Raw genomic sequence first — 26,288 nt, 5'->3', positions numbered from 1 at the left:
CAGGATCCCATGTTTTTCCCCAGATCAGTGGACAGAGCTCACTGGAGTCACGTTCCAAAGGAATTTAGTCCTTGCAACAATATATTAAGGAAACTGTTTGGTGCAATGTGATTAATTTCAAATTTTTGGATAATCCACTTATTCCTGAATGTTCAACCTGCACCAGATGCCATAAAATATAAACAGAAGCCTCAAACTCAGTTTGTACTGATGATTAATGCAGGTGTTAATTCCTCCAATTAACATTTATGCAAAGTTCCTCTGCTTTACAAAGATCAGGAGCTTACAGGTGTTGGATGTCACTGATATCATCGACCTGGGGGATTAAATCACCCGGGAATTCGGGAGGCTTGAAGAATTTAATCACAGTTTTTCTCAAGCTACTCTAAAATTTGTGGTAATTTGTGTTCCTACCTGGATGGGAATTCAGTAGTAAAATGTCTTTTTGAAAGTGTTTCAACCCCCCTCCCCACAGGCTTCCAAACTGAGAGTAAAAGCCAGGAGATTTTGCTGAACCCCCTCTCAGATGTGAGAGATTTGGGGATTTTGGGCTTCAGGACTGAGGTCAGAGCTCACCAGGGACTGCAGCTCCTCCAGAGGGGCATCACCAATCTCTGGGAGCAGGAGCAGTGCCCTGGTGGCACCTGAGCTTTTCCAGGAATTTGCAGGAAGTTTTTTCAGGGCAGTGCAGGAAACAGCTCTGGCTCATCTGGAAAAGGGAGAGAGCTCCAGCTCAGTGAGGAGTTTTTATTCACTGGGAAGTAACAAAGGAAAGGCCTTGGAGGAACACTCTGCAGGCAGGAAAACCTGAATGGATAAAAATCAACATCAGGAATCACAGAACAGTTTGGGTTGGGAAGATCTTAAAGCCCACCCAGTGCCACCCCTGCCATGGCAGGGACACCTCCCACTGTCCCAGGCTGCTCCAGCCCCAGTGTCCAGCCTGGCCTTGGGCACTGCCAGGGATGCAGGGGCAGCCACAGCTGCTCTGGGCACCCTGTGCCAGGGCCAGAGGCTCAGCTCTTTCTGCCACACTTCAAATAAAAACTCAGAAACCTCTCTCAGGATCTCAACCTCAAAAAAGAAAGCCACCCAAAATTATACAGTCAACATAGGAGAGCTCAGAGCCCCTGCCAGGGCCTGAAGGGGCTCCAGGAGAGCTGCAGAGGGACTGGGGACAAGGGCTGCAGGGACAGGAGCCAGGGAATGGCTCCCAGTGCCAGAGGGCAGGGCTGGATGGGCTCTTGGGAATCAGGAATTGTTCCCTGGCAGGGTGGGCAGGCCCTGGCACAGGGTGCCCAGAGCAGCTGTGGCTGCCCCTGCATCCCTGGCAGTGCCCAAGGCCAGGTTGGACACTGGGGCTGGAGCAGCCTGGGACAGTGGGAGGTGTCCCTGCCATGGCAGGGGTGGCACTGGGTGGGCTCTGAGGTCCTTCCCAAACCATTCCCCGACTGTACAATTCCAACAGATGAAAACAGTTCCCAGCATCATTTCCTATTGACACCAACCCAGTTCCAGAACCTCTCACTTCTCAATTTCCAAGGAATCAGGATTCCCGTTCCATTTGCAGCCCTGCTGCCTCTGCTGTGCCATTTAACAGCCAATTTCCCAGCCCAGCAGGCCTGGCAGGAGCAGGGGGGGCTGAGCCTGAGTTACCAAGTGAAGCCAGTCAGGGCAGGCCCAGCCTGGCAGCAAAGCCCAGCTCTGCCAGGCGTGTCCTTGTGTGTCCCCGTGTCCAAACACTCCCACTCCACTGCCCAGCAAGGGACAATGGGAGGGGACTGTCCCTCAGCAGGCACAGGCTGGGAATTTTGGGTGTCTGTGCAGGGCAGGATGAACCCATGGGTCCCTTCCAGGATATTCTTGCTCCTGTAATTCCTTTTATGAGGTACCACAGTGATCCTCAGCACCGCATCCTGGTAAAATACAGATTTTCTGACTTGTTTCAGCGGCTACAACATCTGGAAAACATCCAACCTTTTTTTTAGATGAAGCTGATCCACCTGACACTGACTCCTGCAGTGAGTGCAGGGCAATTATGGTCTCGATGCTACCAAAAGTGAGGTGATAACAGAACTTTGTGTCTTGTATCAGCAAAATGTGGGGATTTATCACCCAAATTTTAGATTAGGTAAAACACAGAGCAATTCCTACAGAAAATACATCTGGAAAACAACCAGTGGAAAATACAGAAACAGTTGCAGGGAAGTGGGAAGCCAAAGAGCCCCTTGCAGAGATGTTGTGAGTGCTGAGACACCAAAAAAAGAGATTTTTTTTTAGTAATTCCCATGCTGAAACGAGATACAAAAAGTGAAACAATGACCTGTGGCATTGCTTTATGGGATGTGGAAGCCTCTGTGTTGTGTAATAAGATGTTCCAAGGCTGCCAGGCAGAACAACTCATGCTTTTCTCAGCAGAAGAACTCAGGGAGTAACAGCAACTCCTTCGCTGGGTTTGGCGCAGCGGAATCCGCACAATTCCCTCCTTGTCCAAAACTGGAGGATCCCACACAGTCAGCAATTCCCAGGATCACTTCTTGTGCTGCTGCCTGCCCAGCGTGCCCCGTTCCCAGGTTCTCATGGCAATCCCAGATAAAACAGAACGTCCCCAATGCCTCCCTCCCGTTCTTGGGGCAGCAAAGCCCAGAACTCACCCCGAGCCCGCCCCTGCAGCCCGGGCGAGGCAGCAGCTGCCAGTGCTGGCACCAGCAACCCCTCAGCCCCGGTGTAAAATCAGCACAGAGAGCCCTCACCGTGCCCACCTTGGTTCCCTCACCCATCCAGGAGTGGCAGCAGCGGCCACACCAAACCCATCCCGGGCCAGGGAAGAGCGCCGGGCACAGGCGATGTCCCCGCAGTGCCAGCGCTGGCACAGTCCCCTCTGTGCTGTCTCTGCTGCCCAGCCCCTCACCCTGGAGCCCTCCCGAGGCTGCTGAGCTCACACGGGGGGTGGTGGCACGTCCCCACATCCTGGTGGCACATCCCCACATCCCCAGCTCCTGGCACGAGGACGCGGGCGCCGTCAGGAGCCGCGGCGCCGGCGACGCTCGGGGCCGGCTGTGAGCATTTCCATGGCAATGCCGCTGCTTGTCTGGAGCTCTGCGTGTGCCAGGAGCTCCGGGAAGAGGGAACGAGACAAAGCCAAGGATTTGTGGATGGCTGACCTGGGGCTGCAGCCCATGGGGGATCTGTGCCGTCATTCCCCAGGCAGGTGTGGGCACACGTGTGCGCCTCAGAACAAAGAGAGCTCTTGGAGGAGGCCACAAAGATGGGGAAGGGCCTGGAAGGAGCAGCTGAGGGACCTTGGATGGTCCAGCTGGAGCAGAGGGGCTGAGGGAGAACCATCAGGGGCTGCAGCTCCTTTGGAGGGCTCCAATCCCTGCTCCTGCCACAGGGACAGCACCAGGGAGCGCCTGCAGCTGGCCCAGCAGGGATTGAGGTTGGATTTCAGGGCAAGGCTCTTCCCCAGAGGTGCTGGCACTGCCCAGGCTCCCCAGGGAATGGGCACGGCCCTGAGGCTGCCACAGCTCCAGGAGCCTTTGGGATGCCAGGGTGGGATTGTTGGGGGTCTGGGCAGGGACAGGGTGGGACTGGATGGTCCCTGTGGGTTTATTTCAGCTCAGGATATTCCATGATTCTGGAATTCTGGGCCTTCTTTAATTCTGGAATTCTGAAGGAAATCTGGTCCTTCTTTAATTTTCAGGACCTACCAATGCTGGCCCTACAAGCAGAGATGGGTGCAGTGAGCAGAGGGTGAAGGGGCAGCACAGACCAGGAGCCACCTCAGCCTTGGTGGCAGCATCAGCATCACCTGTGGGGCTGCAGCACCGCTGGAATTTTGGTTTTTGGCGGCTTTAGCCGTGTTCCACCTGCTGCAAGGCGTGGGCAGGACGCTGGGGATGAGCACACGATGCAACAGCAACAAAGGAAACAAATCAGAATTTCATTTCCTGTAAGAAGCAGCAGCTCTGCCCTGTTTGGGGATGGGTTCTGACAGTCACACTGGAAACAGCAGGAAAATTGCCCTTGGAAATCCACAGGAAGCAATAAATGCCCTTTAGCAGAGGGGCAAGGCAAAATCTGCCTGTTTTGACTTCCATTCCTGGGTTTGTCACATGGAATCTGAACACTGGCCAGTGTGAAAATGCCAAAGAAACTCGAATGCTTGAAGCTTGCTTCCTTTCCTGTCTTTCTTAAAAAAAAAAAAAAAAAAAAAGGCTTTTACCACTTTGTAGCCCTTCCAAAGTAAATAATTAACAATAATGAAATTGTTCCATATCACATAAACAACGGCCCCAGGCCTCACTTTTTGGTGGATGATTTATATCTATCGTTTCCTTTGGCAGGGAGAGGAACAGCTCGGGCTCTATCTCGAGATAAAATTATAAACACAAATATCACACAGCAAAGTGCACTCCAAGTTTTGAAGTCCTGAGAGGCTCAACCCCAGTTTTTTGCTTTTTTTTTTTCCATAATGTCACCTCACCCAGGGGAAACTGTTGCAGTTTCAGCAGATTCCCTTTGATTCCTCAAATTCAGTGGGCAACACACGATGGCTGAAGCCTGAGAGGACCCAAACTGGATCTTTTTATTTTGTGTCTCATCCAAAGATCCCTCCACAGACGATCCTGGAACAACTCACCTCTCCAGAAAACACTGTTCCCCTTTGTGCCCAGCCCTGCTCCAGCTCTTCTTCCCCTGCAGAGTGAGCCATGAGTTTCCTGCTCTCCCACACCACAAATCCCTTTCGTGCAGGACCCAGGAATGGGAGAAGGAGGACCAATATCTATAATTATGTAACTTGGCACCGGCTGCTCTGAGAGTGGTGTTTGGGAATGAGGAGAAAGTGAAAACCTTTTGTTCAGTGGAATTTTCCTCCAGGTATCTGTTGGATCTGCAGGGGCCAAATTCTTGGAGGTGAGCTGGAAAAGAGGCAATAAAATCTGACAGTCCTGGAGGGCAAAGGAGGCTGGATCAGGGCATGGGAGGGGATTTTGCCCTGGGAGATTCCACCTGCAGAGCTGCCCCGGCCCTGGGGCCCAGCACAGGAAATCATGGAGCTGCTGGAGAGATCCAGAGGAGCCAGGGAGCTGCTCCAGGGCTGGAGCCCCTCTGGAGCCAGGCTGGGAGAGCTGGGGGGGCTCACCTGGAGAGGAGAAGCTCCAGGGAGAGCTCAGAGCCCCTGCCAGGGCCTAAAGGGGCTCCAGGAGAGCTGCAGAGGGACTGGGGACAAGGGCTGCAGGGACAGGAGCCAGGGAATGGCTCCCAGTGCCAGAGGGCAGGGCTGGATGGGCTCTTGGGAATCAGGAATTGTTCCCTGGCAGGGTGGGCAGGCCCTGGCACAGGGTGCCCAGAGCAGCTGTGGCTGCCCCTGCATCCCTGGCAGTGCCCAAGGCCAGGCTGGACACTGGGGCTGGAGCAGCCTGGGACAGTGGGAGGTGTCCCTGCCAGGGCAGGGGTGGGATGAAATGAACTTTTACGTCCCTTCCAACCCAAAAGGGTCTGGGATTCAGTGATTCTATGAAAATGCCATTAAGCTTTAGCACTTTAGAAGTTTGGGATGGAAATGGCCCCTAAGGCCTCTGCCAGAGAAACGTTCCTCCTTCCAGGACCAGGATAAGTTCAGCAAGCAGGGAAGAGGAGGAAGTTCCAGGCTTTAACCCTGCCCTTCCACCTGCTCGTCCATCCCTGGGCTTCAGCTCCCTCCCCTCTCCCAGGTGGCACAGCACAGAATCATGGAGTGGTTGAGGTTGGAAGGACCTCAAAGCTCATCCAGCCTGAATCCCAGACCCTTTTGGGTTGGAAAGGACCTAAAAGTTTATTTAATCCCAGCCTAGCCATGGCAGGGACACCTCCCACTGTCCCAGGCTGCTCCAGCCCCAGTGTCCAGCCTGGCCTTGGGCACTGCCAGGGATGCAGGGGCAGCCACAGCTCCTCATTCCAGTGGGCACCGCATCTTTGCCCACCCTGAAGCAGCTGCTGAAAGGAAAAAGGGCAGTGGAAGAGGAAGATGGGCCTGGAAGAGGCTGCTGAGTTCTGTCAGGGCTTTCCAACAAACCAGCAGATGTGATAATGGGAGAAAATGAGAGGCTGTTCCTGGCTGGATGTGGATGAGAGGTTTCACAGGGAGAAATCCTGCTCTCAGGATACACTCGGGGTATTTTCATAAGGATTTGTCCTTCAGACATGGATTATACAACTTTTCTTATTACAGGAATGGGAAGATTAAAGATCCCAAGCGCTCTGTACTCCAGCGTCGCCGTAATAAATGTGCCAGGAATCTGGGGAGATTTCCAAAATGCATTTTAATCCATACTAGGCTGGAAGTTGTGCGCTGTAAGCAATTTTCATTGTTCGATGGAAGTAAATATAAATTACTGAAGACTCTGAAAGTCCTGTTCCACCCAGCAGCTCACGGAGCATTTCAATCCTGTGTACTCAGGCATTTGGAAGGGAGGAAGGCGAAAAAGCTGTGACAAAACCACCACTTAATGACACATTTGCCAAATGGAGCTGGTGGTTTGCATGCACAAAAGCTCTTCCTGCGCCTCCTGAAGCGCACAAACAGCTTTTCTCTATGCAAACCACCTCTGCAGGACGTCCACACCTCCGTCCAGGATGGTACAAGGGCAGGGAGGGATGGAAAATTCACATTTGCAATAGTAGAGGCCAAGCTGAGGTCCCTTTCAAAGTTAGTTTTCAGCTCCTCATTTAAATACATATTTTATATTTATATTTTGATAGATTTAAATGTATTAAAGAGAAGCCACTGGAAGCCAATCTCTCTCCCCAGCCCCAAATTCTTATTTCAGGCTCTCCCAACTGTGTTAGATGTGAAAGGTCTGAGCAGGGAGCCTTATCAGAGTGACTGCAGTGCCCAGGGGATGAGTCACGGAGCAGATTCCCATTCCTGCCTGTGGACAGAGCACTTGGAACACAAAAGGCTGGGAGGAGGAGGAGGAGGGACAGCGCTGCAGCAGCCCCCAGCTCCTGGGAGGCTGGAGGTGGAGCTGGCGGGTGAGAACTGCAGGAATTGTTTCCATCACATGGTTAATGACTCAGCAGCGTTAGCCCAAAATATTTATTTTTTTTTTCTGCTCTCCACCAGCTCGTCTGTGGAAAAGAATGGGGGCACTGGGAGAGGGGAGGGAGGCTGGGTGAGCATCCCACGGATTTTCCACTCTGGATTTGCCATCTGCAGGGTTGGAACACCTGGGCTGCCACACCCCCAGAGAGATTCCAGCTGGATTCCGTGCCCAGAACTGTCTGGAGTTTTGGGCACCTCAGCATAGAAAAGGTCTAAAGCTCTTGGGGAGTGTCCAAAGCAGGGACATGAGGATGGGGAAGGGTCTGGTTTGGACAACGCTGCCAGGGATGCACAGGGGGGATTGTTGGGGTGTCTGTGCAGGGCCAGGGCTTGGATCAGTGATCCCTGTGGGAGATCCAGAATTCTAGAAATCCAGATTCCAGCATTCTAAGCTTGGATCAAGGCCTTCAGTCAATGACTGCACCCTTCTGTTCCCCAGCACAAGGAATTGGAACCCCCAGGAGCTGTCCTGAGGCACAGCTGGAACCCCACAGCCTCCAGGGTGCAAAGCCAGCCCTGGCCACGCTGTCCCTGTGTCCCCAAACTCTGCCTCTCCCAGCTGGGAGCTGCCAGGAGGGGAGGAATGGCCGGGAGGGCAGTGGGAGGAAGCCTCAGTCAGCTCAGGGCATGCTCTGAAACTCCTGGTGCCAGAACAAGACATGAGAGGGTTCGGAGTTTAATTTTAAGCCGAGCTCAAGCACACCCAGGGCCGGCTCGTGCACAGCCCCTGCAGGCTCTGCCCCTCCCTGGTGGGGGTTATGTCACCGTGGCCCCAAATCCCAGAACCCCAGCCCTCCTTCCACACAGGACTTCTGCACAGCCCTCACTTCCCGTAGTTCTCCTGCTGCTAGAGAAGTGTTAATGTAGAGTTTGATGCCAGGCTGGCCTGCTGGCTTCTGTCCCCAGCGTGCCTAAGGACACCCAGAGCCCTGAGCAGCAGAGTCTTGCTGGAGCCTCCCACCAGGCACAGGGCACGGGAGCTCCAGGCTGGAAGGTCCCGTGTTCCTTCCCTCCTGTTCATTCCCTGCCCTGCAAGGACACTCAGCCTCTGTCCCTGCAGGGATGGGCACTCCAAAGCTCCCTGGGCAGCCCCTGCCAAGGCCTGAGCTCCCTTTCCATGGGCAAATTCCTGCTGCTGCCCAAGCTGAGCCTCCCCTGGCCCAGCCTGAGGCCGTTCCCTCTCCTCCTGTCCCTGTTCCTGGAGCACAGCCCGACCCCCCCGGCTGTCCCCTCCTGTCAGGGACTTGTGCAGAGCCACAAGGTCCCCCTGAGCCTCCTTTTCTCCAGCCTCAGCCCCTTCCCAGCTCCCTCAGGAATTCTCCAGCCCCTTCCCAGCTCCCTCAGGAATTCTCCAGCCCCTTCCCAGCTCCCTTCCCAGCCCTGGACACGCTCCAGCCCCTCCAGGGCTCTCCTGCAGGAGCCACAGCTGGACACAGCCCTGGAGCACAGAGGGACAATCCCTGCCCTGCTGAGGACACAGACCTGACACCAGAAATGCCCCACTGGCTGTTTTTTAGGTGCCAAGAGCTGCCTCAGAGCACAGTCTGGTCCCAGCAGGACCTTGTGGGGAGGAGCAGAGCCTGGCTGGGCCCTGAGGCTGCAGGAAGGGTCACCACTTCTCACTCAGCATCTCCACCATCTGTGCTGCCCTGCCCTCTTACTCAGGGGGCAGCCAACGCCACAATCCAGCTCTTAATTTAGACCCCAAATGTTATTTATGAGTTCATCATCCCAGATGGGCTCGGTCCCAGGAATCTCTGCTATCAAGGACTGGTGAAAGCCTCAGTTTTGCAAATTGAGATGAATCAATGCCTCCCCTTGCTGCCCATTGGTGTTCCCCGTTCCCTGCTTGCAGGCAGGTGCTCCACAGCTCAGGTGCACATCCAAGGAGCTGGAAGAGCTCACTTGAACTCACAGCCAGGCTGGTACAGAGCAAGGAGATTTAAATTTGCTGCAGTTTGCCCCTCTCAGCCCTTGCTCATCAAACAGAAATAGCCCGGAGAGACTAAAGCCACCGTCAGCCAAATGATCTGACACAATCCCAGAACCATCAGGGTGGGAAGAGCCCCTCAGGCTCATCCAGTCCCACCCCAGCAGCACCAGCATCACCCCAAACCCTGTCCCTAAGGGCCACTTCCCTGATGAGGGGCACTGATACTTGCAGTGATTTCCAGGAAGAAAAGGGAGAAGTTGCAGGAGCAGCAGCCACTCTGCAGCCCTTCAAGCAGGGTTCACTCCAGCCTGGATTTCTGCTGGGTGGGTGACACTCTGAGGACTCCTTTGGCCCAAAATTTATATCCCAGGTATCCCTGAGAACCATGGAATGGTTTGGGTGGGAAGAGAGCTACAGCCCATCCAGTGCCACCCCTGCCATGGCAGGGACACCTCCCACTGTCCCAGGCTGCTCCAGCCCCAGTGTCCAGCCTGGCCTTGGGCACTGCCAGGGATGCAGGGGCAGCCACAGCTGCTCTGGGCACCCTGTGCCAGGGCCTGCCCACCCTGCCAGGGAACAATTCCTGATTCCCAAGAGCCCATCCAGCCCTGCCCTCTGGCACTGGGAGCCATTCCCTGGCTCCTATCCCTGCAGGGTTTGTGGTGGAGTTTGAGCTGTCCGGGAATCACTGGATGGATTTTTCCCATCACAGCTTGCCCGTTTTCCATCCTCCATCCATCCCATCCTCTATCTGAACATGACCCCTCAGAAATGAGGCATCCCAAACCCCAGGACTGGAAAAGACAATCCCAGGCTGGGGAATCCTGAGGAACACGAGGAGCAGGAACTGGTGAGTCCTGTCATGAAGGATGGCACTCACACAGAGCTGGTGGCACTGACCACAGCAAGGCCACCAGCAGTCATGACAAACCTGTGAAGAATCCCAGATTCTGGTTTTATGAATCAAATTTGGGGAATTGAAAGGAGGAACTTATCAATTACACGAGGAAGGGATTTGTCCTCCCTTTAACTCAAGGTTCTGGAGCGTGTGAAAGATTAGCAGAGGGGTTGCCATGGGCCATTTGCCGCAGCCCTCTCTGGAAACTTCCTGAAATAAAAGAGCCCATTGCAGCTCCTGGGTAGGAGCCTTGGGGCACAGGAGAACATAACCAAAGAATAATTGACCACAAACATGAGCTACGTGCAGAAATGAGGCGGCTCAGTTCTTTATTGGCTCGAGGAGAAGAGGTTTGAAGGCAGAAATTCTCCTGCTTTTGTTAAGCAGCACCTCCTGGAGACCTCGGATATCTCATGGTTATTTCCTGCTCCAAGCATAACACTCAGGGATGCTTTGTGGATAAAATTACCTCCTGGCCAGGGCTAAAACATGCTTTACCTGTAGCACCCTCTTTTAAGACAATTAACCCTGACCACAGTGAAATGAAGAAGAAATCCATGCATTAAAATTCCTTGGAAAAGGAATGGCAGAGCTTGTGTTAACAAGCCCACAGGGGCCCAGGGAAATGGGAGAGCTGCTCCCAGCCTTACAAGATCAGACACAACAGGTTGCTGATTTAACAAGCTGCACTAATGCAGGATTTCTTGGCTGTTTTTCCCCATCTTGAGGAGGAATTTCCCCCGGTTTTAATTCCTGGTTAATTTTGATGCCTTGCACTCATTTTGCTGGATTTTCCACACGCTCATTCCCGAGGTATTTATTTATTTGTGCGTGACCAATCCATCGTCACGGTGTACGGGATCCTGAACACCCCCAGCATGGACTGCAGGAGTTTGGGCTCTTGGAATGCACAGGAGAGGCTGAGGGAGCTGGGGATGCTCAGCCTGGAGAGGAGCCCCAGGGAGAGGGGCCTCAGCCCTGGGGGTCCCTGTCTGTCCCTGTCTGTCTGTCCCTGTGTCTGTCCCTGTGTGCAGGGAGGGCAGAGCAGCCCCAGGCTCTGCTCCAGGCCCAGCAATGGCTCCAGAGCCACGGGCAGGGCTGAGCCCAGCAATTCCCCTGCACAGGGGCGCAGCTTCTGCCCTGGGCAGGGAGCAGAGAGGGGCTGGGCTCTCCTCCCTGGGGACATTCCAGAATCTCCACAGTGCTGTGCCCTGAGCTCGGGGGTGATCCCAGGTGAGCCCTGTGGGCCCTTCCAGCCTGCCCCATCCCAGGATTGTGTCCCTCTCCAGAACAAGGTGACAACTTGTGACCCACTGCTGTGGCCCAAGGTCACTGCCAGAGTTCCCCAGGGGTGAAACCAGCTGGGGATGGCTCTGGCTTCCCATGGGGGCAGCAGGGGTGTCCAGAGCTGGAATTCCAAACCGGGCCCTGCTCTTGTGAGCTCTTCCTTCTCCCCTCTGGAGCAGCAGCTCCCATTGACCCCTCTGCCCTCCCCACGGCTGTGGGGCTGGGACCAGAGCTGGGCTGGGATCAGAGCTGGGCTGGGATCAGAGCTGGGCTGGGATCAGAGCTGGGCTGTGGGGCTGGGATCAGAGCTGGGATTAGTGCTGGACTGTGGGACTGGGATTAGATCTTGGCTGTGGAGCTGGGATTAGAGCTGGGCTGTGGGGCTGGGATTAGATCTGGGCTGTGGGGCTGGGATTAGAGCTGGGCTGTGGGGCTGGGATTAGAGCTGGGCTGTGGGGCTGGGATTAGAGCTGGGCTGTTCAGGAAAAAACATTGTGGCTCTTGAGTTGGGCTCAGGCAGGCCCATTTCCTCTTCCCCCAAGTGTTTCCAGACACTCATAAAAAGGTGGCTTGGAAGAATCATTTCTGCCCTGTGAGTCCATCCATGTCCAGGAGTGGAAATGGGAGCAGAAAATAACCCTGGAGCTGGAAAAGGTCCTGTGGGCGAGGTCCTTGGGCTTCCTTTGCACATCGGAGCTGAGATTTGCAGGTGGCCTTGCCCCCACTATCAGTGAGATAACGCTGCCCTGTCCTGCCTTTTCCACGGGCACACAGCCAGCAGCAAGAGCGGGATCCTCGTGGGGACAACGGGAAGCAGGGGCTGGGAGGGTGGGATTTGCTGTTCCTCACCTGGGAAAGGGTTGAAACACAGAGGGGCAAAGGGGGTCAGGCTGGCCGGGAGCTACAGGAGGAGGGAACAGCAGTGGGAGGCAGGAGTGAACCCAATGGGAACAGAATTTATTGGGGAATTGTTAATTTGTTCACCGGGTGACCGCAGCTCAGCCCATGGGTTTGGGCCTGAGGGACAGGACCCAGGGAATGGTTTTAAACTGCCAGAGGGCAGGGATAGGTGGAATTTTGGGAAGGAATTGTTCCCTGGCAGGGTGGGCAGGCCCTGGAATAGAATTCCCAGAGCAGCTGTGGCTGCCCCTGCATCCCTGGCAGTGCCCAAGGCCAGGCTGGACACTGGGGCTGGAGCAGCCTGGGACAGTGGGAGGTGTCCCTGCCATGGCAGGGGGGGATGGGATGAGATTTAAGGTCCCTTTCATCCCAAACCACTCCATGATTCCATGATCCCGTGCCCACTGCAGGCTCGCACCCCCACACACCTCAGCACTGGCACTTTTGGCTTGCACAGGAATTCAGCCCATGGACTGGGAATTGTGGGGAGTTCCTTGCCCTGGAAGGGGTCAGTGCCTGTCCCAGCTGAGGGAGATTCACCCGCAGGTGAATTCACCTGCCCACGATGGAGGTGTTGTGTGACAGGCAACCAAAGGCACCCACAAGGGGCACCTGGAAGAGGTTTTGGTGCCCAGAGCTCTGTGGGTGTCTAACAGAGCAGAACCCCTGTCTCAGCTCACCAGGACAAGTCTGGGCACAAGGGGATGGCTTGGGTTGGAGGGGGCCTTAAAGACCACCCCAAACCCCTTTGATCTCCCCCTGCTCCACCATTTCCAGCCCTCCCAGTAATTCCTGTGGAATGGCAGGGAGAGCCCCTGGCTCCGGCCCTTCTCTTCTGTGGGAAGCAGCTGCTTTTTCAACCACAAAATGCCAATTTTGTATTGAATAAGGTAAGGAATAACACGTCAGGGGATGCTCCTCTGCCAGACCCAGCAGAGGGGAACAGCTGAATTTTGGGGATATAATCCTTCCCTGGGTTATTGGCTATGGAAATGCCTTCAGTTTTGTTTCTAAGCCGAGAGAGGAAGACCTGGGCTTGCAATTCGAGTTGCTCCTGGTTCAGAGCCCAAAAACCCCAAGATATAAAGGCTGGGAAGGGGGGATCCCTGAAAAGCATCCCTTGGGATTTGCAGCTCTCTGGGGATAGTGACCCTGCTGGCCAGCAAACATGTTTGGGCTTTAGTCAACACTTCACATTCACATCCAGGACAAGTGGAGTTCAAATTCTTCCCAACAGACTAATTAGGCAAAATATTTAGAAACGCTGCAATTCCAGTCGTGCTTTTGCCTTAACATTTGGAGAAACAATGATGCTTTCATATAGCCAGAGCCTCTGAGGCTGGGAGAACACCCAGGCCCTCCGTGGACACAAAATGATCCCCAGGTTTAAGAGCTCTAATGACAGAAATTCCTGATGCACCCATGCATCCAGATTTTGCTCGCTGGGCACACCTGAGAAGCTTTAATTGGGTTCAGGAGGGCTTGAGCTCTTCAATAAAAGGAGAATATCGGTTCCAGCAGGAGCAGGGAGGCAATCAGACAGGACATTCCCTGCCAGAGCGGGCCATGTGTATTTACAAAGCTTTTGCAGCTCCTTTGTTGTGCATTCTTTCCACACACCAGCACAGGAGGATCGTGTTCACAGCGGCGCCCGCTGCGAGGTGTCAGATTGCCGCCGGATTTTTCCGAATAATTAAAAATCCAAAACGAAAGGGAAGCGAGGGAATCCTGGAAATGGGGGACAAACTCTTCCATTTCCATCAGGCTGCAGTGGAAAACCCTGTGTCTGTGAGCCATGTGCTCCTGCCTTTGCCTTCGCCGGAGCGTGTCGCGATGGAAGCGTGGCTGCGTCACCGGCGTGCCGGAGAGAGCAGCCAGCCCCTTCCAGAAGGGCAGCAAAAGCAAATGCCCAAGAGTTTATGGAGTGACAGAGCCAATTCTTGTCCTGATTTATTGAACCTCCAACTGGAGCGCTGCGGTCCCCCCTCTGCCAAGCGATGTCGTTGGAATGCGGAGTTATTTTCTCATGTGAAAAACCAAAAAAGAAGAAGAAGAAATTAAAAAAAAAGAGAAGCCTTGGAGCTCTTAAAATTAAGGAGCTTCTCTCCTCTGATCAGGCTGCAACAAAGCCAGCGCATTTCTCAGTGTGGCTCTTTTGCCGGGGGTTTTTAAAGCACGAAGGTGGTTTTGTTTGGGTTTTTTTTTGGAAATAAAACCAGGGGATTATGTGGGGCCAGGCAGGTGAGGCAGCATCCAGGGCAGCCTGGGCTCCTCCTCATCCTCCTCATCCTCCCCTGCCTTCCCCGAGTGCCTGATCCTGTAAACACCTTAAAGCAGAGCTGGCTCCTGCCCTTGGTGCTATCAAGTGGGAAGGCATTTTATTTTTTCTGGAATGAAAGAGCCAATTTATGCCCTTTTATGGACCAGGGGAGGACTGGCTGCAGTGGAAACTTTTCTGCAATAAAAGTTCCCTTGTTTACGAGCCCTTTGTGTGGCACTGGTGGGACCACTCGGTGCGCTCAGGAATCCCCTGCAGGCTCTGCTGAGGAGATCAGGCCTTCCCATTCCTTCTCCCTGGCATCTGGGGTGGCTTTTCCAGCACTTCTCTGGCTGCCATCAACTGATGGATAAACGGGGTTTGTTCTGTACGGGGAATCCCAGCAGGGTTTGGGTTGGGAGGGACCTCAGAGCCCACCCAGTGCCACCCCGGCCATGGCAGGGACACCTCCCACTGTCCCAGGCTGCTCCAGCCCCAGTGTCCAACCTGGCCTTGGGCACTGCCAGGGATGCAGGGGCAGCCACAGCTTCTCTCTGCCAGGACCTCCCCACCCTCACAGGAAAGAATTTCTCCCCACCATCCCATCTAACCTTGCCCTCTTTCACCTTAAACCCTGGTTCTATCCCATGCCCTTGTGCAAAGCCCCTCTCCAAATCTGTCCCCCAAAGGTCTGAGACAACCAGAAAAGTCACCATTCCCAGGAGCATTTCTGCTCTCTGTTCAAACCAGTTCCACCAGTAAAAAAAAAAAAGCATGTTTTTGCATAAATCAGCCCTGCCAGACCCAGATTCTTGCTGCCTTTTCAGTTTTGAAATGCTGGTTTTGTTTGTAATTTCCAAAAAGCTGCTTTCACCTCAGAGTGAAAGACGAACCTGACACAAAAAAAAAAAAGAGTGAAAAAGCTTTATCAGGGTTACAATAAAACCACAGAACTCGTTTCTATCTCCAGTTAAAAATGACTGGGAAGAAAAAAAAGAGACAAAATATCTGAGAGGGAACAAAGAGACCAAATATCCATCTATTTATCTGTCTATCCATCTAATTTTAAACCTCAAATAACACTTAATCCAGCAGCGTGTGGTAGGTGTTACTTTGGAAATGAGAACATGAAATTTCAGGCAATAATATCCTTCTGACAGAATTATTTAACCAGAACTGACAGATAACAATCAACCAGAGGAGCCAAGGGTCTCTTAACACCATTAAGTGATGAAGTTGTAAGAATGACAGCGAAATAATTCCTGGTGTGTTTGTTGACTCGTAGGAGCTGAAGCACCATGTTTCCATGGATATGGAGTTTCTGGTTTGTGCTTTTCCTATTTAAGGATCAATGCTGAGGAGAAAGCAGGATTCAGTTCCGTGTTTCTTGTGGAGCGTAAACATCGATATTGCAAAGAGCCAGGCCTGGGCAGGGACAGACAAGTTGGGATCAGTGCAGAGCCTGAATTAATTGTGTGAAAAAGGACTGAAAATCCCCCTCAGCCACCAGGAAGGGTCCTGGAATCACAGCACGGCCTGGATTGGAAGGGACCTTAAATTCCATCCCATCCCACCCCTGCCACGGCAGGGACCCCTCCCACTGCCCCAGGCTGCTCCAGCCCCAGTGTCCAGCCTGGCCTTGGGCACTGCCAGGGATGCAGGGGCAGCCACAGCTGCTCTGGGCACCCTGTGCCAGGGCCTGCCCACCCTGCCAGGGAACAATTCCTGATTCCCAAGAGCCCATCCAGCCCTGCCCTCTGGCACTGGGAGCCATTCCCTGGCTCCTGTCCCTGCAGCCCTTGGCAATTGTCTCTCTGCAGCTTTCCTGGGGCTCCTTCAGGCCCTGCAAGGCCACCCTGAGCTCAGCCCAGAGCTTCTCCTGCCCAGGCTGAGCAATGCCAGCTGTGCCAGCCTTTCCTGCCAGCAGAGCTGCTCCAGCCCTCTGCTCAAATCCCTGTCACATTCACACTGACCTTGTCCCTGACACCAAACCCCCAGGACACCTTTACTCCCCTCACAAACCCTTGGCTGGGCCAAGATCCATGGATTTTGGGGATTCCAAGATGCCACCAGTCCCACCAGCTGCGTGTGAGGGGCTCTGTGGTCCCCACCCAGCGAAGCTTTTCCCCCTGGTGAACATTCCTGACTCCTGCTCTTTCCCCCCACACACATTCCCGTGGGTGTTCCCCTCCACCCTGACATCCTGGTGGTCATTCCTGTCCTTGTGTGGCCACACGGTCACTGCTGTGACCACGAGGAGATCCAGGCAGAGCAGGACATCAGCAGGGAATGGCCATGGAGGAGTTTGACTGAGATCAGCAAAACCGTGTCCTAGGGCAGCATCAGAGAGCTTGGACTTACCCAGCCTGCCCCAAAGGTGGAGTTTAAAAGCTAGAAGAGCCCTCCAGGATCACCCCAGCCCCACCAGCATCCCCCAAACCCTGTCCCCAAGGGCCACCTCCAGACTCCTCCTGAGCACTCCCACAGACAGTGACTGCAAACCTCCCTGGGCAGCTCAGCCCAAGGCCTGACCACTCTGCCAGGGAAATTTCCTTTCCAATCTCCAGGCTGAGCCTCCCCTGGTGCAATTTGAGGCCATTTCCTCTCATTTTTCCCTGTCCCTCCTGTCAGGGACTTGTGCAGAGCCACAAGGTCCCCCTGAGCCTTCTTTTCTCCCTCAGGCCTGTCCCTCTCTGGGCTCACAAACACCAGGTTGTTTCTGGTTTATCCATTCTGGTCTTACAGGATCAGCTGGCCCTGGGCCAACCAGACCATTCATTATCAGCAATTTCTGTCCAGAGCATGGCTCTGCTGCCCAGCACCCCCAGGAGTCACCAGGCTGAGGGACAACAGTGTTCACGCAAAAAAAAGTGCCCCAGGCAGGGCTGTGACAGTGACACCAGCAAAGATGAGCACGTCTGGCAAGAGCCAATCTCTGTGGAAGGGGAAATGGTGGGAAAAGGAGGAATAATTGGGCAAAACACACTTTTGGAGCAGGTTCTCTATTGGAAGAAAATGGTGACAGAATCTGTTTGATTTTAACAGTGCAATTCACTCCTGTGGAAGAATTTCTTCATCAGGAGCAATTTCCCCATGGAAAGGGAGCTCAGGCCTTGGCAGGGGCTGCCCAGGGAGCTTTGGAGTGCCCATCCCTGCAGGTGTCACCTGGAGGTGGCCCTGAGTGCTCTGGGCTGGGGACAAGGTGGGCCTGGGGCACAGCTGGCACTGCCTGGGCTGGGAGGGCTTTTCCAGCTTTTCCAGCCCCAGGAATTTTGGGATTCCATGGGGACAGCAGCTCTGCAGCTCTGATCTGCACATTTTTGACTGCCAGGACTCCAGACACTCGCTGGTGCCATCACGGCCAGGCCGTGCCAGGCATCTGTGAGCGTGGAAAGGGATCAGGATGTTTCCCAACACTTCTGGCAGCCCGGGCTGTCTGTGTCCCTTCCCAGCCAGTGCCCTCCGTGCCTTCCCCGCACATTCCCAGCTGGAAGTGGGAACAGCAGCAGCTCTGCAGGCAGGAGGGGCCCCAATCCCCCCTCAGAGGGGTGCTGTGAGTGGAGGGGAGCTGGCAGAGGGGGGGAGCACCATCAGTAATCACCCCCTCACCCAGGACAGGAGAGAGGGGGACAATCAATGGATTTGGCAGTGTGGCAGGGACTGGGCTGCTGCTGTTCCATAGAGAAAGTTCTGGAATTCCACGCCCAGAAACGCTGCAGGTGTGGGGGTGGCACAGAGGCACCACCAGCTGAATTTGCCCCCCACTCCTGATCCCAGCTCACAAACCTCTGGGGCAGCAGAGATTCCACTCCCAAGGCTGTGTTTCCGAATCCCGTTATCCCCCATCCCTGCTTTAGGAGCAGTCCTCAGCTCAGGCTGAGGTTTCCCTGCTCCAGGATTTGTTTGGATCCTTTCAGGCACGGCTGGGTGTTGCAGGGTGGGGAATGAAGCTGTGCAGGTCCTGGCAGCCCTTCCCAGCTCGTGGGCACAGGGAAGAGCTCTGCCCTCCGTGGTCCCAGCGGGGCTGAGCGCTGGCATTTCCCCCTGCCCTGATCCCAGGGGGATGCTCAGCCACTCTGGAAGAGCTCGGGCTGTTTCCACAGGAGTGAAGTCATCTCTTGGCTCCATCCTGTCCTGTGCTGCTCAGCAGATGGAGGGGGCCTCTCCTCCAGCCCTGCCCGGCTTCTGGGCTGTCCCCAAATCCCCGCCCCTCGTGGGGACACTCCAGGGCCACCGTGGGGTGTGGGGCTCTGGTGGCTGTGTGAGTGCCACAGCTGCCTCTGGGCGTGTTTCGTTTCCAGAACGTTCTGCCCGGACCATCCTGAGGAATCTCGGTTTGGCCACACGGCTCAGGGCCCTTCAGCTGAGCTTCTTCCTCCCTAATTTGGGCAGGACTGAGCTCTGGTGTGGCTCAACCTAGAGCCCATTCTCTTTTTATTATTCTTATTATTTTCATTTTTAACTAAGGTCTAATTACACCAGCACACGGCCTCATGAATCAACCTGACTCTGTTGTGACAGGTTTAGCCCTGGGTGTGTGATCTGTCCTAGGAGATCACACCATTTTTTCCTTCCCATCCCTTTTAATAATAAAATGTTCTTGCCTGCCCTCTTTTCCTTCTGATTTAATCATCAACTAGTGAAGTGACATGGAGAACAACACCTCCATTTGCCCGAAGTGCTCAGCCTGGCATCTGACAGCTCTCAGGAGCACAGAACACTTTCCCTGTTTGCCTCCCACTCTGGCATGGACCTTCTGCTCCCTTCTTCGTGTGTCTGACAGAGGCTTAGCTGCTGTCCTGCTCTGGGGGGAAAAATGAAGGGGAAAAGGACAACTGAAGGCTGTATGCAAAGAGATTTTTGTGGAAAAGCAGGAGCTGGACTACTGTTTGTGCCTGCAAATCACCTGAGGAGGAGCAGGTGGACAATACATCAACACCTGCTGGGTGATCGGGATCCTTTCACGTCCTTTGTTTCCCTCTTCTTGCTTTTTCCATCTGGTTTTGTCATGTGAGGAGATAAGGGCTGGGCAAAGGGGATTTTTTTATTACACGTGGCTGGAGAATGACGGTTCTTCAAAAGCAAGCAATAAATCTTATTAATTTCTATTAATTATCTCGTGAGGTTTGCACACTCCAGATCTAAAATTCACCTTCACTCCCAGGACTGACCTCTCCAGAACTGCTGCAGCCACCCAGATCTGTGTCAAAACTGCCTCACAACCTCCCAATTCTCCTTTTTAAAGCTCAACACGGTTTGCTGATAAGATTTTGAGAGCAGAAACAAACCCTTCTCTCCCAGCTGTTTTCATCGGGCCGGATGAAACCCAGTCCCATCCCTGCGCTCCTGAGGGATCAGGTGACAAAGGCAGGAGTGCTGAAGGGAGGGTGGTGGCACCTGAGCAGCCCTGTGACCTTCACAGCTCCTTGGACCAAAACCACCGGCCTGGGGGACACTGAAAAGCTGCCCAAATGTGCCTTGGAGAAGAGAGGTCAAAGTCCTGAAGTGAGGCAGAGCCAAGTCTGCTCTGTGAGCGCTTTCCAAGGGGGAGAAGAAGCACATCCTGCTGTCCCTGCTGTCCCTGCTGCCCCTGCTGTCCCTGCTGTCCCTGCTGTCCCTGCTGTCCCTGCTACCCCTGCTGTCCCTGCTGTCCCTGATGTCCCTGCTACCCCTGCTGTCCCTGCTGTCCCTGCTGTCCTTGCTGTCCTTGCTGTCCCTGCTATCCCTGCTGTCCTTTCTGTCCCTGCTGTCCCTGCTGTCCCTGCTGTCCTTTCTGTCCCTGCTGCCCCTGCTGTCCTTGCTGTCCCTGCTGTCCCTGCTGTCCTTTCTGTCCCTGCTGCCCCTGCTGTCCTTGCTGTCCCTGCTGTCCCTGCTGTCCTTTCTGTCCCTGCTGTCCCTGCTGCTGACCACCTGAGAGCTGCACAGGATGTGAAATCCCCAGATCCAGGAGCTGCCCCACCATGGATTTATTCCCAAGAGTTCATTGTGGAGCTCTCCCACCATGGATTTATTCCCAAGAGTTCATTGTGGAGCTCTCCCACCATGGATTTATTCCCAAGAGTTCATTGTGGAGCTGCCCCACCATGGATTTATTCCCAAGAGCTCCTTGTGGAGCTGCCCCACCACGGTTTTATTCCCAAGAATTCATTGTGGAGCTCTCCCACCATGGATTTATTCCCAAGAGTTCATTGTGGAGCTGCCCCACCATGGATTTATTCCCAAGAGTTCATTGTGGAGCTGCCCCACCATGGATTTATTCCCAAGAGTTCATTGTGGAGCTTCCCCACCATGGATTTATTCCCAAGAGCTCCTTGTGGAGCTGCCCCACCACGGTTTTATTCCCAAGAATTCATTGTGGAGCTCTCCCACCATGGATTTATTCCCAAGAGTTCATTGTGGAGCTGCCCCACCATGGATTTATTCCCAAGAGTTCATTGTGGAGCTGCCCCACCACGGTTTTATTCCCAAGAGTTCATTGTGGAGCTGCCCCACCACGGTTTTATTCCCAAGAATTCATTGTGGAGCTGCCCCACCATGGATTCATTCCCAAGAGTTCATTGTGGAGCTGCCCCACCATGGATTTATTCCCAAGAGTTCATTGTGGAGCTGCCCCACCACGGTTTTATTCCCAAGAATTCATTGTGGAGCTGCCCCACCATGGATTTATTCCCAAGAGTTCATTGTGGAGCTGCCCCACCATGGATTTATTCCCAAGAGTTCCTTGTGGAGCTGATCAGCTCTGCAAAGGGACAGCCAATAATGCCCCTGGGAAAGGCATCTCCCTGCAGGGCTGGCACAGGGGACGGTCCCCTCCCCGGGCAGCCGGGGACTGTCCCACCTCTGCTCATCTCGGGGCCACCTTCCACCCCACCGGGCACCAGCAGGTCCTGACAGCGCCATCAGCAAGCCCTGACATTCCCACCAGCAGGTCCTGACAGGGGCACCAGGAAATTTTGACATTCCCAGCAGCAGCAGATCCTGACCTTTCCAGCAGCAGCAGCTTCCACCTTGGCTTCGTTGGGGAGAAACCACCCCGTGACCCCTGTGCACAGCCAGGCCATGAACCCACGGGGCTGTGCCCTCATGGGAGGGGTGGGAGTGGATTGGAAATGACCTCAAAGCCCACCCAGTGCCACCCCTGCCATGGCAGGGACACCTCCCACTGTCCCAGGCTGCTCCAGCCCCAGTGTCCAGCCTGGCCTTGGGCACTGCCAGGGATCCAGGGGCAGCCACAGCTGCTCTGGGAATTCCATCCCAGCCTCTCCCCACCCTCACAGGGATGAATTTCTTCCCAATATCCAAACTAAATCTAATTTATCTAAATTTATGCCCATGGAAAGCCATTCCCTGGCTCCTGTCCCTGCAGCCCTTGGCAATTGTCTCTCTGCAGCTTTCCTGGGGCTCCTTCAGGCCCTGCAAGGCCACCCTGAGCTCAGCCCAGAGCTTCTCCTGCCCAGGCTGAGCAATGCCAGCTGTGCCAGCCTTTCCTGCCAGCAGAGCTGCTCCAGCCCTCTGCTCATCCTGGAGCCTCCTCTGGGCTCTCTCCAGCAGCTCCACGTCCTCCCTGTGCTGGGAATTCCAGCTCTGGGAGCTGCATTCCAGGTGGGATCCCACGAGGATGGAGCAGAGGGGCAGCAGGAAGAATCTCCTCCTCCCAGGGAAGCACTGCTGGGTTTTCCCACCACGTGGAACAGCACAGCTTCCCTCTGGCCAGGGCTGAGCTTTAAAAATAATAACTACACTACCACAAGCTGTCCTGAGGCACATAAAAAAGTCACCCAGACATCAAAAATTGTCCATGAGCTGCTCCCCTGCTGCTCCCCCAGCAATGAAATAAAGTCCTGCTACTCTGGATTTCTCCCAGTTATATTTGAGGCGAGTTGGAGCCTCAGGTTTCCAAATCCTTTTATTGAATTAAGGGCAGAATTCCTGCTTCCAAAGGCTCCCATCAACATGACAACACTGGAGCAAACAAGAACAGCTTATTTAAAAGCAGGCAAACATTTCCCAGATGAAAGACAAACACTGTAGGTATTTATTGAGGCCCTAATCCAACTAAATCTCGAAGCCATTTAGCAAAAGAAAAAAGCTTCAAACAACCATTTTCAAGAGTCTCAAGAACTCCAAGACATCTGAAATGTTTTATCTTTCAGGAGGGCTTTTAGTGATAGGACACAGGGAATGGCTCCCAGTGCCAGAGGGCAGGGCTGGATGGGCTCTTGGGAATCAGGAATTGTTCCCTGGCAGGGTGGGCAGGCCCTGGCACAGGGTGCCCAGAGCAGCTGTGGCTGCCCCTGCATCCCTGGCAGTGCCCAAGGCCAGGCTGGACCCTGGGGCTGGAGCAGCCTGGGACAGTGGGAGGTGTCCCTGCCATGGCAGGGGTGTCTCTGGATGGGCTCTGAGGTAATTTCCAGCCCAAACCAGGCCATGATTCCATGATCCCTGTGCTCCAAGGTATCTCCTCATTGAAAAACTCCTGGGTTTTCTGGATTCTGCTGGGATGAAGGATCACAGGATTTCCTTGGTTTCCACTGTGTCACAGAGCCCCTCTTTGCTGCTCTCTCACTGCTTGGCCTTCTTTCTCTCAAATTCAGGCTGAGCTGGAGAATCTCCCCACGTGGTTGGATTCAACACCTATTTCATGGAATGATGGAATATCCAGAGTGGGAATAAACCCACAGGGACCATCCAGTCCCACCCTGTCCCTGCCCAGACCCCCAACAATCCCACCCTGGGCATCCCAAAGGCTCCTGGAGCTGTGGCAGCCTCGGGGCTGTGCCCATTCCCTGGGGAGCCTGGGCAGTGCCAGCACCTCTGGGGAAGAGCCTTGCCCTAAAATCCAACCCCAATCCCTGCTGGGCCAGCTGCAGGCGCTCCCTGGTGCTGTCCCTGTGGCAGGAGCAGAGCCCGGAGCTGTCCCTCAGGAGGAACCTGCAGGATGCTGGTTTGGAGCTTTCCCACCTCAGGTTTTTCTCTACCAATATATTTTTCCCACAGAACCCCTGGAAGTTGGTGTCTGGGTAACTTCTGTCCCAATGGATCAGGGATTTTGAGGGCTTCACCCATCACCACTGCAAAATATTTCCATGGGCAGGACGTGCATGGACACAGCACACCTGGAGATCCCTCTGCCTTTCCCTTCTTCCTGGGCCTTCCTTGTCTTCATCCCCATCTTCTCCAGAGGGATTGGCATAAAATCCAAGTTCTCCTTCGGTGGCAAAAGACAAAACTGAGATTCCTCTGGTGCCTGTTCTGAGAGCCCACAGGACAGAGCTGCTATGGTAAAATAACTTATATACAATGCAAATTTCTGTCATTCCAATGGCTTTCCTCCTAACAAATAACAAAATTGAAGTTTTAAGAGAAAAGCTGTTCAAGGAGCTGCCTGAAATATGAAATTTTCCAGAATTGCCTCGTTTCCAAGAAGAAAAAGAACATTCGCCTGTATTTAGATTAGCAGAGGAATAAATACAGATGATTAAATATATCAGGAGTCTGAATTTATTTTTATTTTTCTGATGTGCCACTGGCTTTGTTGTGCAAGGTTTTTTCCCTTCAGTTATTTTTAGGGGGTTTAGATTGTATTTTCCCCTAACGGGTGACATAATGTCTTGTTAAGACAATTGACCCAGATAAGACCATGCCAGCTTCATCAGAACTGGTCTGATGCATCTGGATTTTGGATATTTTGGTGGGTCACAGACCAATAGTCTCTGTGGCATGGAAAATATTTCCTTTTTTTTTTTGTTGGGTGTTTCTTTTTTTTTTTGGTTTTTTTAGACTGCCAGCTTCAGCAAGGCTCCTCCAAGTTGACACTGGTTAAGAGTGACCTAATTCAAGGCAAAGATGCCTGGCCCTGAGGGAGACAGAGCAGAGCAGCCCCCAAATCTAAGGGTGAGGCAGAGAAGTCTTTTGGGTCAGCAGACATCCTGAGGATGGGATTTTTTGCACCTTAAAAATCGAGACATTAAATTGCCCACAGGTTAAAACAAAATCTCACTGAATCAGAAGAAATCACAGAATCATGGGATGGTTTAGGTTGGGAATGACCTCAAAGCCCACCCATCCCAATCTGGGATTCCAGTGGTGCTTGGGGAAGAACAAGCCAGGTTTTAAGAGCTCCTTCAATACTGCCTGATCAATCTGCCTCCTCCAGGCTGAAAAATCTGGGGAGCAGTGCCAGGAAAAGAGCCACGTGTGCTCTGCACTTCCACAGGAGAAGGGAAGACCCCGAGGACTGAAGGGTTTGTGCTCCCCTCACATTTTTTTGTGTCCTTTTTCTCTTACTCTGCTTTCCCGAGAGCACCAAGCTCCGGTGATCCCCAATTGTTTGTTGCCACAAAAAAAAAAAAAAAATATATATATATATAGGGCAAAGCTGTGCTCCAGTTCTGCTAGAACTGGGCCAGGAAGGAAGGGAGGTTTCAAAGGGGTGAGGGCTGAGGTTTCTGCACCTTCCTTCCCATGGCAGGGCAGAGCTGTGGGCCCAGCGATCCCATGGGAGCAGGGAGGGAGAATCCAGCACCTCCATGGCCAGAGGGCTGCTCAGGGAAAGGGAAGAGGGTTCTGGAAAACCAGTGGTTGGGAAAGAGAGGACAGAACCTCACAGGGAGCAAAGTTTCTTCTTGACAGAGCTGCTCCTGTGGGAGCTGTGGCTGCCCCTGGATCCCTGGCAGTGCCCAAGGCCAGGCTGGACACTGGGGCTGGAGCAGCCTGGGACAGTGGGAGGTGTCCCTGCCATGGCAGGGGTGGCACTGGGTGGGCTCTGAGGTCATTCCCAACCCAAACCATTTCATGATTCTGTGATTTCTTATGCTTCAATGATATTTTGTTTTAACCAGACCTGTGGGCAATTTAATCTCTCGATTTTTAAGGCGCAAAAGTGAAAAGCAAGTTTGCTTGACCAAAGTACAACTATAACAGATTTTAAAAATAAAATCTTCAGCCCTTTAGAGGGCTGGAGCAGCTCTGCTGGCAGGAAAGGCTGGCACAGCTGGCATTGCTCAGCCTGGGCAGGAGAAGCTCTGGGCTGAGCTCAGGGTGGCCTTGCAGGGCCTGAAGGAGCCCCAGGAAAGCTGCAGAGAGACAATTGCCAAGGGCTGCAGGGACAGGAGCCAGGGAATGGCTCCCAGTGCCAGAGGGCAGGGCTGGATGGGCTCTTGGGAATCAGGAATTGTTCCCTGGCAGGGTGGGCAGGCCCTGGCACAGGGTGCCCAGAGCAGCTGTGGCTGCCCCTGCATCCCTGGCAGTGCCCAAGGCCAGGCTGGACACTGGGGCTGGAGCAGCCTGGGACAGTGGGAGGTGTCCCTGCCATGGCAGGGGTGGCACTGGATTATCTTTAACATCCCTTCCAACCCAAACCATTCCAGGATCCTGTGGTCTTTTGTTTTAGCCTGTTGTGTGGACAACCCAATCTTTCTTGATTTTTAAGGTACAAAATTAAAGATGGAGCCGTTTGTTTGACCCCTCTACAACCATGACAGATTTTAAGAACAGAATTTTCATCAAAGCCAAGGGGTACCCAAACCTTGAACCTGGTATCAAACATGCAGCAGTTCCCAATCCTTAAATACTCAGTACAATATTGTAGGTGAAATTTAGAGCAAAACTTCCTATCCTGCCTTCTAGAGCTGGAATTCATTTGGTGATTTAATTCTTACTCACAATGAAGATTGATTTGCTTTGTATTTAATAAAGTATTTTACGCTGGATCGCTGAAGTTTTCCTAATAATTGCTCCATGCTGATCATGTGTCTCTTGGTTTTATTTTGCTTTTAAAGAGCGTTTTAATGGCATTTCTAAAATAAATTCTGGGCTGAGTCACTTTTATTTCCCTGTGCACCACGGGTCCAGAATATCACAGGGTACAGGGACCAGGTTTCCAGCTCACCACATCCCTCAGGGAATTGGGGGTTTGTGCTGTTTT

The 26,288-nt window shown here is 53.5% G+C and overlaps 1 protein-coding gene across 1 annotated transcript in view; it reads left to right on the top strand.

The window, feature by feature from the left end:
- Positions 1-24,429, top strand: part of KCNE1 (potassium voltage-gated channel subfamily E regulatory subunit 1) — a 253,513-nt gene extending 229,084 nt beyond the window's left edge. The window contains exon 3 of the transcript XR_010079787.1: positions 24,401-24,429. The gene's annotated coding sequence lies outside the window, so the exon portion shown is untranslated. The remainder of the gene's footprint in view (positions 1-24,400) is intronic.
- The last annotated feature ends 1,859 nt before the right edge of the window (positions 24,430-26,288 follow it).

This window comes from Prinia subflava, chromosome 3 (assembly GCF_021018805.1).
Source record: "Prinia subflava isolate CZ2003 ecotype Zambia chromosome 3, Cam_Psub_1.2, whole genome shotgun sequence".
Taxonomy (NCBI): Eukaryota; Metazoa; Chordata; class Aves; order Passeriformes; family Cisticolidae; genus Prinia; species Prinia subflava.
This window is presented reverse-complemented; position numbering and strand designations above follow the sequence as displayed.